This window comes from Coturnix japonica, chromosome 15 (assembly GCF_054131305.1).
Source record: "Coturnix japonica strain WE chromosome 15, WE-NBRP24, whole genome shotgun sequence".
Lineage (NCBI taxonomy): Eukaryota > Metazoa > Chordata > Aves > Galliformes > Phasianidae > Coturnix > Coturnix japonica.
This window is the reverse complement of record NC_140677.1, coordinates 3,954,810-3,967,452: the sequence shown is the minus strand read 5'-3', so window position 1 is coordinate 3,967,452 and position 12,643 is coordinate 3,954,810. Positions and strand designations below refer to the sequence as shown.

General features: G+C 44.7%; 1 protein-coding gene across 14 annotated transcripts in view; it reads right to left on the bottom strand.

The window, feature by feature from the left end:
• The window catches only part of FOXP1 (forkhead box P1), a 338,964-nt gene that overhangs the window by 265,476 nt on the left and 60,845 nt on the right, over positions 1–12,643 (bottom strand). For 2 of the 14 annotated variants that reach the window (XM_085516177.1, XM_085516178.1), the window contains exon 3: positions 7,360–7,440. The exons of the other annotated variants lie outside the window; for them this stretch is intronic. The gene's annotated coding sequence lies outside the window, so the exon portion shown is untranslated. The remainder of the gene's footprint in view (positions 1–7,359; positions 7,441–12,643) is intronic. 14 annotated transcript variants of the gene reach the window in all.

Genomic DNA, 12,643 nt, shown 5'->3' with positions numbered 1-12,643 from the left:
TGGCTCCAATCACCTTTCAAGTCCAAACAGGAAAGCAGAGAAAAGCGAGTGAGATGGCAGATATGAGGTTTAATTTGCTTTTCACTGCAGTTTTCATTGGTGGTGCGCTTCCAATTCGTCGGCATTGCCAGCTGCCTGGAATCACTCCTGGACCCAGTTTTTTCCTGTTAACCTTCATAATTGTATTATTATGGGCAAGCCCACAAACTGCATTAAAAAAGAAAAAAAGAAAAAAACCTGTAAAAAGTGCAGCTCCTACCCTTTATTAGATAAGCAGGCAGATTCAAACCCTGCTGCTGCAGACAGAAAGGCAACTGAGATTTGCTAAAGATGTTTCTTCACCTCTGTTTTACATAATGCGAGATGTGGCCATTAAAAAAAAATAGCGTAGCTAGAGCAGGGAGGCAAAGGGGTTATGGGATGAAATAAGTTTGACCTCAATTTTCCTGAAAACTTATGAAAACATTATATATAAACTTGGAAAGATCAAAGATGCAAGAGGATAGCAATGCCGGGTGGCAGAGCTGCTGGGTACCTGCACACAGCCCCACGTGAGGCAGGGATGGTTTGGTGCCCATAAAGCGGATGGAGCAGAGCAGAAGGTGGTGAGGAGCTGCCTCTCGTGCGCACCCTCTTGTGGGCAGGGAGTGACGATGGGGCACAAAGATACAGAGCACTCCTAGGGAATGGAAACTGGGGGAGAACGCACTGAGCTCCGTCAGAAAGAGCCAGAGCAGAGCTCGGCAGGGGAGGAAAGCCCTTGGCAGGCACAGGCGTCCAGGTGGGGCTGCCGGGATCCCCTCCCCGCTGCACACGCACACAGCAATTTAATTAATAAAAGTAAAATTGAAGTACTACATGTAGCTGCAAAGTATTATTAAAAGCTGTAATGTCTCAAAGGTTCCTATGAAGTCATGTTCTTGCAATTCACCCTTAAGAATTTAAAGACAAAATTACATTTTTGGTAATACTCCGGGGAACATGCTTTTCTATGCGGCCCATTGTTTGCGTATGATGCATGGCTCTGAGAAAGTGGCATTGTTAGAGGGACCATAAATCACAAAGGGGAAGTTGGATTTTTTTTATTATTTATATACATATATTTTTTCAAAAGAAGTCTTATTCCAGCCAGGGCCTTACTCAGCTGCAGCTTTCTGTTCCGTCTGCCTCAGCCAATGAACCAGCAGTACCAGCCCTGCAGGCCACGCTGGGGGCTCTGGGGCCACCCCCGTGCTCTTTGCACAGCCCCCCCAGAGCATGGAGCTTCCCACAGCCACAGCAGCACCACGGGTCCCGTCTCACCAATTCCAAGAGAAGGTTTATTTTTTCTAAAGATAACTCTTCGAGATAAAAATCTCGAATATTTAAAATTCTGCATTGCCTTTTGAGAAGTTTACCTGCTGTGGTTTGCTTTCTTAGTGCTCTTCAAGCCACGTCTGTATTTACTGTGGTTATTTACTCCAAGATGCATTATTTCTGAACTTGGAACCAAAGTGGGCTCCACGCACTTCAAAAGCAAAGAGTGAATGCCAGAACCACTCACAACCCACACATACCCAGCCCGTCCTTCACCCGGCGTGCACAAATTACCCAGTGGCCTGCCTCCCCAAGCAACCACAATAAAGTTAATGCTTTGATGAGGCGCACACATTTTACATCTCACAGCAGCTGGGAACTCAGCACAGCACAGTTTCATTTTAAACTTTAAACCAAACAACAAATCCACAATCTGGGAAATAACGGGCACCACAACGAAAATATCCCCATGGTTAGGAGGTAACTCCTTGCTGAGACCAAACCACACAAAGTGCTCTGCAAAGGAAACACCCCACGTTCGTGAGGCCTGAAAGCCAGTCGGCAGACATCAGCCAAGGCCAGGAAGTCAGGAGCCTCCAGGCCCTGGCAGCCCAACCAGGCACCACCAGAATGTGATTTCCAGGCATGGCCGAGCACGCAGCACCCCCTGCTTGATGAGTGGGAACCCCAGCACACATCACAGCTCAGCTGGGCATCTTCTAGAAGATGCATCCCAAAACATGGATTGTATGGTTCATGTCCTGATAGGAGAGACCATTCTTGTGTGCTCTTATGACCCGCACGACACCTCTATATCTTATTTGATGCACTTTTATTTTTATGCACATATCCACACATACCAGAAAACTTCAAACAACAGCACTCATCCTCCCTGCCAAGAAATAGTTGACTTTTAGAGCAAACCTATACCAGCTGTCAATGCGTTAATGGATGCACTAACATTCCCAACATTCCAGGGCTTCCACTTGAGAAAAATCACAGCTCCATAAATTAAGTTTCCCTGACACTCCATCCTACGTCACAGTGTCCTACAGTCCACACAGTTTCTGTCCTATATACACACACAGGCCTCACCACAGCTCTGAGCATTCCCCTGGATGCCTTCCTGCTGCAGCACATCACAAGTATGAACATAGTGGTGCTTTTCCCCAGTTACAAGTCAGTAACAGGTTAAACTTAGTGGCAGACATTGCTGCTTCGATACCCAGAACCAAGGAATGGTGTCACTTCATACCAGCTACAGATCTGACCTCCTTCATCTGATTTCTCTCAAGTTAGTCACTACATTCAGAATGTAAGAAGAATAAATTAGCAAAGACTAAGCATTAGAAAACCCACTTAGAAAACTTGACTGTGTTAAAACACACATACCGACGTTCACATCATACACTAATAAACCTGCAGATTAATGAGCCGTATGATCTAAATACTGCAAGTACCAGGATCGGTCCAGTGCAAATTAACCCTAAATATATGAAAAAGGTGCCTTCCTGTTTAAGAACCAAGCACTGCAAGTTGACAGCGGCTGCCTCCAGAAGCACATGGCACACTCCAAGCCCAAACTCCTGCCTCCAGGAGAGCTGACTTCACCCAGCACCGATGGAGGACCACTGCATGACGGGCCTCACAGCTCAGGTGTTTTGCTGCCAACAGGACACTAATCGTGCTCCATGAAAGGCTCGGCCATGGTCTGAAATCCATGCAGAAATGAGAGAGCCAACCCAAGCTCCTTCTTTTGAGAGATTCCAACAAGAAACATTATTTCCACAAATTCCATGTGTTTCTCTCAATTTCTGCACGCTGTGAAGGATTTCATCTGTGTGTTGAAGAAGGCCACCATACGGAAACAATTACAGTGCTCAGCCTCACACCGACTCATCCCGACACAAGGGCCACTGACCCTTCTTTATGGGCATTTTAAATAATTTATGTCCAACCTGAACGCAATCCGCTCTACTTGACATCTCTGACCCACTGCACATCGAGGTTTATGTTGGGTTTCTTTAGCATCCAGACCCTGTCACGGGAAGCTGTGATGTACATCACTGCAAGATGAGCTCCCCACCACCAGACACCAGGACAGGGCTTCAGTGATGAGCCACCGAGGCACTTTTTGGCCAGAACTTCTTATGTCCTGTTTTGCCCTTCATTACAGTTTGTGCACACAAGGTCAACTTCTTCCTGCCTCCCCTGCAGGATGCCCAGCACGAAACCCAATGGGAAGGTCAGGGCTTCACACTACACCTCAGAGAATGGCTTGGGTTGGGAAGACCTTAAAGACTGCCTCATTTCAACACAGAAGGACCATCTGAACACTGCCTCACATGGGGCTCAGGGATGCTCCACCTGTCAGCAGCCTTTGGGCTGCTCAGAACCTTCCTCAAACAAAGTGCAGGATGCAGGGAGCGGTAGCAGCACCTCTGTCTGTGTCAACAAGCACAGTGCTCTGCCACAGGCAGGGCAGCGTGACCAAAGGGGACACCTCGGGCCTTCTTTATCTGCAGAGGGGACATCTGTGACCACAAGCTGATCCAACCGAGCGTGAGCTCGATACAGATCAAAGCGATCTGAATCACTGATTTTAATCATGGCTCATATCAGAAAGCAGGAAACATGGTTTAAATCACTGATTTTAATCTTGTTTTACTTTTATACTTTTATGTTTATTTTTGTAAAGAAAGACTGATTCTAACTGCTTAGCAACTTCATAAAATAGGATCATTACACCGAGTTTAACTCTTCCTGCTAAGCACTTTTATCCACTCATCCCCCCCTAAGTGCCCGGTTTTGACTTGGTTAGAAGTCTGTATTTCAATTAGTTGCTAATTTTGCTATTTGTATCACTCTTCATCAGCTGAAAAGTGGAACCACAGCAAAACACAGGAAAACATTTCTATCAGTTAAACGGAAGTTCCTTAGATGTGCTGGATACAGAGCAAGTTTATGCATTTATACATGTAAAATATTTACTGAACATGACCTGCTGCAAGAACACGCAGTTCATCAGGAACTCTGTGGTACTGGGGCTCACCCTCTCACACCTTTATTTAATTCACAGATTGGAAAAGGAGAACAAGGTTTCCTGTCTTTCTATCTCCTTACGACTTACTCGGTTTTTAAATGGAATCAGCAGAGAGATTCCTTTAACTGTTCATATCTCAGTGGGAACCAAAACCCAACTCTTCATCTGCAGGAGAGGTCAGCAGCAGCTGAAGCCCAGCAGCTCCAGCACAGCCATAACCAAACGAGCCAACTGCAGTTAGAACAATTTCCTTTCAAATGTCAACAGAAAAAATTAATATATTTAAACAACACATTAACTACAGGTTTCAGAATCACCATTGTAAAACTATGTTTCAAAATGATTTTTAAACAAAACTTTTCAGCCTCTACGTAAAGCTATTTTTAAAGGCTGTCTAAAAGTCACCCATTTTGTTCCACCTATTCAGCTGCAGGTCCAAAAACCTCCATCTGCCTCAATTTTGAGCTGAAAATCCTTTTTCCCCCCTATTTAATTGACTCTGTGAGTCAATAGACAAAACCCCGCATCTTGTTTAAACTGCAAGCAGCTGCTGACACTTGGGAAATGGTCTGAAGAACCCAAAGGGGCACCCAGCAGCACCCAGAGCTGTGGGCACCCCACCCAATTAGCAGCAGTTCATGAAAGAACAGACAGAAGCGGAAACACTGCTGCTCTCCTGCTGAGGAGCTGAGGCAGACAGCTGTCCCAGCGCCCACTCACACGTGAAATACCTCACCTAAAGGCCGGGGTTTGCCCTGCTGGGTCCCCTGGGTGCACCAATGGCTTTGCCCTCTCCTGTGTCTGCTCCACGACCTGCACCCCATGTGCTCACAGACCAGCTCCTTGCATTGCAGCCTGCCCAAATCCCCATGACAAAAAATAAGCTGAACTGGGGGGGGAGAAGTGAGAGGGAAGAGGAAGAATAGAAATCCACTCCATTGACTGCAGCATCTCTACCACACATAATTCAAGGACTATAGCTGGTATGAATCCTGCGGTGGGGGCAGGATTTTTTTTTTTATCCTTTTCCTTCAAAGAAACTCACCAGAAATAAACTGCTATTCCAACAGGCAAACACTCAACCCATTTACTTTTGGCAAACCTAAATAACAACAACAACAAAAAAAAGCACCCCAAAATATCGCAATGGAACGTTTCGCAGAACATGTGGTAAATAAAAGTTTAACAAATCCCCGGAGTGTTACCACCAACACTGAATGTGGCATTTCTTTCCTGCAGGATTTGCAAATCCAGCCTTTCAATAGAGGATTTCAAAAACAATAATTAAAGTCTGCCCAGCGAGGAACAGCCGTTTGGGTGTTTCCTTTGGACTTCAAGAAAAATTACAATTACATATAAACACTATCTAAACACACATGTGAGCTCAACCAGGAGGGGCTGGAATGGAAGAATAATACAACTCACAGGCAGTTCGGCCAGAGAATATAAATATATGCTGTTCTGTACGCCTTTAAAGACTATTTCATAAGTTTACATTTTATGGTAATTGGAGATCCCAATTTGACAGCCTTGCGCACACCGCACACCACCTCCCTGTAAGGCACACATACAGAACAGGATTCGGGGCCTCGCTTAAAGGCAGATTAACAGCACAAATCCTTCTCCAAAAAAATGCAATTTGAAGCAGGGAAAAAAAATACAGCTTATTACAAGAAAGGCAATTTTACTGTTTATTTTATAATTCCAAGTGAATGGGCGAAGAATAACGCTATGGTTATTTCCCTGCTATCGTAATATATGTGATTTAGAGTACTTCTAAGGGAAAATGTTAACTGAGGCACAAGACTGTAAATGGGTAAAGAATTAGGGCACAAAAACACAACGCACTTCTGCCAACCCATATACAGTCTTCTGTGCAACTTTATTTACTGTTCATAGCTCACTGCAACTGAGTGAAGCTGTCTCTAATGCCATACAAATTTGGATATCAGCTGTCCTATGCAAATTCGGCTCTAATTACGTATGCCTTACTGAGCTATGAAATAAGTCAGTGTGTTGTGGTATGTGAATACACATCCCGCTCTTGTTTTTGAGCATAATAGTTTTCAGTGTCTGCTGAGTGTTCATATCCTGTGGACTATTTTTTCTTCCCTCCCTTTTTATTTTTTAAATGAGACTCCTTTCTTTTCTTTTTAATCAAAATTAAGAAAATACAGGACTCTGTTTTTTCCACCTTGTTTTTAAAAGTGATATGAATTGCAGCCACAGACAGATCTGAAGTTAGAAAGGAAGGCTGTGTTTTATGTTGTGTGATGAATTAGCTTTAAAAAGGTTGAAAAATAAACAAACAACTACCCACAACATTTTTGTGAGCTCATTATATACTAAGCAAGAAGTAATTTTATCCCTATACCCACATTTTATGTTTTGGGCACTTCTATTTCATGTCCCTTGACACCTTTTCCAATAATCCATCTACTTTATATTGGAAAGCCTCACATGAATAAAACTTTACGGCACTACAGGCATTTAGCCTTCCACTGACATTCCTGGCCTGTTCAATTCTGCAATTCAATCAAAATCAAATCTCAAAATCCTCTTGTCAGCCAGCACTGCTTTCATATGCCCAAGCCCTGTGTAAGGATAACTGCATCCAATCTTTCCCCCAAGCAGTGCTTATATTGTTTTATTACAGTTCAATGAGTGGAGTTCAAAATTACATGCAGCTGCCTACTACTGTGGTCTGTCTGTGTTACGCATGGACACAAGTATTGCCCACCAGGCTTGAAATCATTCACTTACTGGTCTGGCAAGAGAGGCTGTGAACACTTCATTGTATGGCAGAACATCCTGCCTGCTAGATCTAAAGAGGGTGATGTTAGCAGATCAGTCCCTTTATAAAAGGATTGCGAAAGCCCTATGAAATGCAACTCAAACGCGCTCAATGTTAAGCATGTGGCTACTGCACATAAAAGCAAAGATAAACCTCAACATGCACTACTCATTCTCGGAAAGCTTGTGAGGGAAGATAAAGGGCTGGAGAATAAAAGGCATCTTACAGAGTTTTTATATGAGTTTTAAACGACGAAGCTTCATTTAGACCATTTTTATCTTCACTTCCCCCCTCCACAATCTTCGCACTGAAACAAAAGGACGAAACACAAAGCTAATTAAATACAATTTAATCAGATGAACAATGCAATGTCTCAAAATCCAATAGCTTAAAACCTCCTGCTAGTGATAGCTCCTGTGCAGTGTGGCTGCAGGAATACAGCATCACACGAAACGGGACTGCGATCCGGCACTCGTGGGGCCAGTGTCAGGAGGCTCCTCCCAGGCTGGGAAGAGAGAAGAACTGCAGCCCAAACGATAAAGGTCCACACTCACACCCTGCCCAGCTTGGCAGCAGCAAACTCATCCAAAGCCCTGAAAGCAGCACGGTGCTGTGATTACAAGATTCAGCCAGGGGCACCGGCGGCACGATGCGATGGTTAACGGATCGCCCAGTGCATCAACGCTCAGAGAGTTTTCACTTAGCTTTCCGTCAGCATTTCACAGTATTACAGCAATGACCAAAACCAAAAGAGAGAAAAAAAAAAAGAAAAGCCTTTTATCAAAGGTTATTCATCAAATATTCTCCTGTGACTAAATTCTGTAAGGCTAGTAAAGGAGAAAACAGAGGCAGCGCAGTTAGACATCCTGCCGAGAAAAGCTCTCCTGGAGATGAACCCCATTACCTTTCAATACACAGGCCTGAGAACCAAGCTAACCACACAACAAACCGCCAACCTATCGCAGCACCACAAAACTGCTCCTCTACAAATCAAGTCCTCATTCCCTCTTCAAAAAAAATAGAAAAAAGCACACTCAGCTGCTGCGCAACTGGTTCTGCATTGGCCACACGGAAACAAACCCGGCTGTGCTTCTGAGAGCCCTCATTCAATAGTGGCATGGATTGCCATGTGTGCACCACACATCCATTAATCTATTTCTACAGCTACTTGGACAAAGCCTGAACAGAAAGCTGGAAATGGAACCATCGCTTCTCTGGTCCAAGCCAGGCAGCACTGAGACACAACCCACGAGACACAGTTTTGAGCTCCTGTCCTGATGAGGGTTTGCAAAGGGCCAATCAACCCCAACAATTATTTATGCTAGGCAGGTACAAGGACAGATTCGGAAAGGTTTACACAAACTCAGGGTGTCAGGAATGCTGCCGTTACAGTGGCCCCACTCCCCTTGTAAGTCACCCAGATTTTCACTCAACACAAGGCTGATGCTACTGCACGAGAGGAGGATGGGGCTGTGGGCACACCAGCGCCCCACGGTGGCCCTGTTCCCAAAGTCCCCCCATGCTTATACATTTACAACCACTTTTTTGGGACCTCAAGCCCTGACCGAGGCCACCAAGGAGCACCTTTGGCCAATGGAGAGCAAACAAAATGCAAGCAGGCACCACAGACAGAAAGCCAAGGGAGAATCATCCAGCACATGGCCCAGGACAGCTCTGATGCTCATAACTTCACCCCACTGCTGTGCTGCAAAGCCAAAGAGATGCACGTGCAGAGCCTGGCTCCCAGCCGCCCCATTATCGCCCTGATCGCAGTCTTTACCAGAACACATGTGACTTAGTGAAGGCCTGAATTAATTACATGAACTCTTCCATTAATCAATCAATCAATCCAGCACAGAGCAGTTGAAATATTGAATTACTTAAGACCAGCATCTTTATATAGAACTTTTAAAGGCCTGTTCTGGAGGACCTTATTCTCGATAATTACATTCTGTCTCACATGGAGAGAAGCACAAGGAAGCTGGGGAGCAGCATGGGCTCAGTGCTGCCCCATAGAGGCAAAACAAGCTTTATGGGAGCAAGCTCTCCCCTACCACCCATGAAAGCAGTCCCCTGCCCTGGCTTCCCAGAGAGCAAAACTTCCTACTTGTTCAATCAGGATCACTCATCAGTTCATTAGGAATTGTAAGATCAGGATTGTTCAGTCCTCAGCAGTGGCTCACATCCAGCTGGCAGTAGGAAGACAAGAAAGGAGAGGGGACGGGGCTGTGTGCTGACACCCCAGGAACACCCCAGCACATGCTTCATAGCTGCAAAACCTGTCACATCTGTAGAGATTGCCTTGTTTATATACAGAGAGACTTCATCCTGAAAGCCAGTCACACAAACCACTACCGGGATCAATCTCCTCAGCAGGGCTGCACCTGAACCAGTATATTTAGTCACTGAAACTGGAGAGAGGACTTCTGCACCTCTTTCTGCCTTCAGCTCAGCTTGGCCAAGACTAGTGCAGCTATATCTAGCAATAGGGGGAAAAAAGCAAAGATAACAACAACAAAACCCAAACCATGGTTGAATCCATGCATATAATCTTTTCCAAATACTGAAAAATCCCCCGTAAAAAAACTTTTCACACAGCATGAGAATTGCTGCTCTCCTTAGACAATGAACTGATGAAGCTCTCCCTCTGAAAAAGACTGGCCTACAAGACAGACAGAAAACTATCTGCTCCTGTGTGCTCCTGCCCACAGCAAACATAAGTATTTCTGCTATTTTAGCTGCAAAAGCCTGACCAATGCCCTCAGCACCTCCTGCACCCAGCCCTGCACTGAACACAGCCCCTGGAGCACATGGACCACCATAACCCTTCAGCCATGTGGAATGGGGGCAGAACAGCAGCCTGGACACTGCAGGGGACACAGGACCCAGCATCAAATATATGCAACAATACAAATGCAGCATTTAAAAGCAACTTTTTTTCTTTTTTTCTTTTTTTTGGCAAAGACAATAAAAGGAAAAGAAATACTTATTACAAGTCCTAAATGTAGGATGGCACAGCATGTTAACATATTGCTGCATATCCTCTATAGAATTACATCCAAAACTATATTAAAATAATGCTAAGGTTGTAAAAATCTAGGCAACAAAATTGGCAACATCAACAGCTAACACACGCAATCTTGATTTGCACCTTTGTAATGAGTATTGTGATAAAGTCTTCAATTAAACAATCATATTTTTTTCCATGGGATTCCCAAAGTCGCATCATTCCTTTTTACCCCTAAAACCACACTCCCAGCAGCACGCACTATTTATCCAGCAAACAGAATCCAAACCCATAGCTCAAGAAAAACTACCCATTTCCTCCCAACTGCTTCTCCAAAATCAGGATTCATGACTTCAATGAAAGGCTTCCCCCCTCTGCTTGAAAGGAGCTTGAAGGCATCACAACCATGTCACTAGATGAGTCCAGTGAGAGTTACTGATAGTTACTGTTCTGATTTACCCAGAAACCCAAGGAACCAATATGAGCCCACTACAACTCACAGCCTTAGGCGATACTAACAGCCCCTGTGCTGCTTGGACAGCCCCAGCTGTGGCTGCAAAGCCCAGCTCACTTCTGCAAAACTAGCTGCAGGTGCCTTGAGGTGGGCAGGCAGAAATGAGGAATGGGAACCAGGTGGCAGACTCAGAACTATTGGGCATGGAGGATGCGCCAAAGCCCATACTTTAAAAGGAAGAATTCTTTCTACCAGGACAAACTGTTGTCATTCCTGCTCACTTAGTTTTAATTTGGAAAGTATAAGAGACCTGGCAAGACCTATAGGCACTCTCAGAAGCCTTCCCAAGAGCTGTGGGCCCACAGAGCTGCTCTCAGATCCAACCCAGTGGGGCCTACAGGAGGTGAGCAGGAAAGCATCCATCGCAGTCCTGCTCACACCCCGCAGGAACACAGCCTGATGTGCTCAGAAGCAGGAACCACCTCCCAGCAGCCTCATTTTCTATTCTAGAGAAAGTCACAGGTGTTGTTAAAGAGGCGACATGCCTAGGGATCTGCTGACACCCAGACAGTGTTTACTTACTGTTCTGGGGAAGGGGCTGTGCTAATGCACAGAAACTGCCAACTATCACATTTTTACCCTGATCTGGAGCATTCTCCATCCTCCCCAGTAATTTGCGCTTTCTTCTCTTTCAAAGACTCCCATAAAAGGCTTTTACAGTCAATACACAGCCTTATTAGCACCCAGTGTATATTCTCCTTTACAAAGTACGTGTTTACTTTGACTTCTCCATTGCAGAAACGGGAAATAAGTGACTGTTGCCATTTCACGTACCAGACTTTCAGAGTCAAGGACATTTCTGAACCCAGAAGCAGGTTATTAAAACAAAAGCGCAATTTAAATAAATCAGCAAAAATCAATTGAAAAAAGCTTACGCTGCAGTTGCTCTGACTAAAGAGAGTTTCAAAAGCCAAAAGGAAGGAGTTAACCTTTGTTGAAATCGCATCAGACGGTGCTTTGGTTATTGCAGTACGCGCTGCAGCGGAGCAGCAGCATCTCCCTACCTGCAGCTCTCCGGGGGTCATATCCAAAGCACTGCCCTTCAAGCGTGGGTGACAACCAACAGCAGGTACAGGAGGAAAATCTGGTGGATTGAACAGGAAGCTGCAGAGAACTATTTCTGAAATGTAAATGAGACTCTGCTACTTTCATTTCGTTACTGCCGCAGCACCGTGCCGAGATGAAGTTTCCATCTGTGATTTCCAGGACAGGATAGCAGCCATTTCTGACAGCATCCATCGGAAAGAAGATAGACAAGTTGCTCACATTTTCTTTGTTATATAAAAATATTTAATCTTTATCAAGCCTTCCCTTGGACAGAGCTTATAGGAGATAATTCCGTACTGCGGGGAACAATCTTGGAGCAAACAAGCGGCTTTACCAGCCCCCTCTGTTTCATTTTCCTTAAGTAAAGAGTTACAGTTAGAAGTGGACTAAATACTTGAAAAGACAGTTCTGACAAGGCCGTGCTCAATCTTTACGACTCCACCGAATACTCTCAATGAGTTAAATGCTGCATGGTATCAGGCCTCAAGGTTGGAAGCAGAGGAAAATAATTTCAAGCCTCTCGCTGGACTGCAGGGCTCGTGGATTACTTTGGTACCACTGGCAATTCTAGCTCACATCCCAGAGACAGCACACCCAGCAGAATTCCTTCCAACACTTGCTTCTTTTTCACAGTATTTTTTACTATCCACCACACCAATTTTTCAGCAAAAAAATGCTGAAGTCAATGATGATGCAATTAAGGCTTTGATTACATGATGACAGCAAATCGATTTTAAAACAGATTATATCAACAGTTGGGCAACAGGAGAGGCAGACATTATGGAAATCAAGCCCCTTAATATCTTTAAGATTCCATAACCCTAGAGAGCATGTTTAATTCACCCTCTTTTATTCCAGATGGTCTCACAAAAAAAACTGAGTTATCACATTCTGGTAGCCCATGATAACACGCTTTCTATGACATGATGTTACGACATGTTT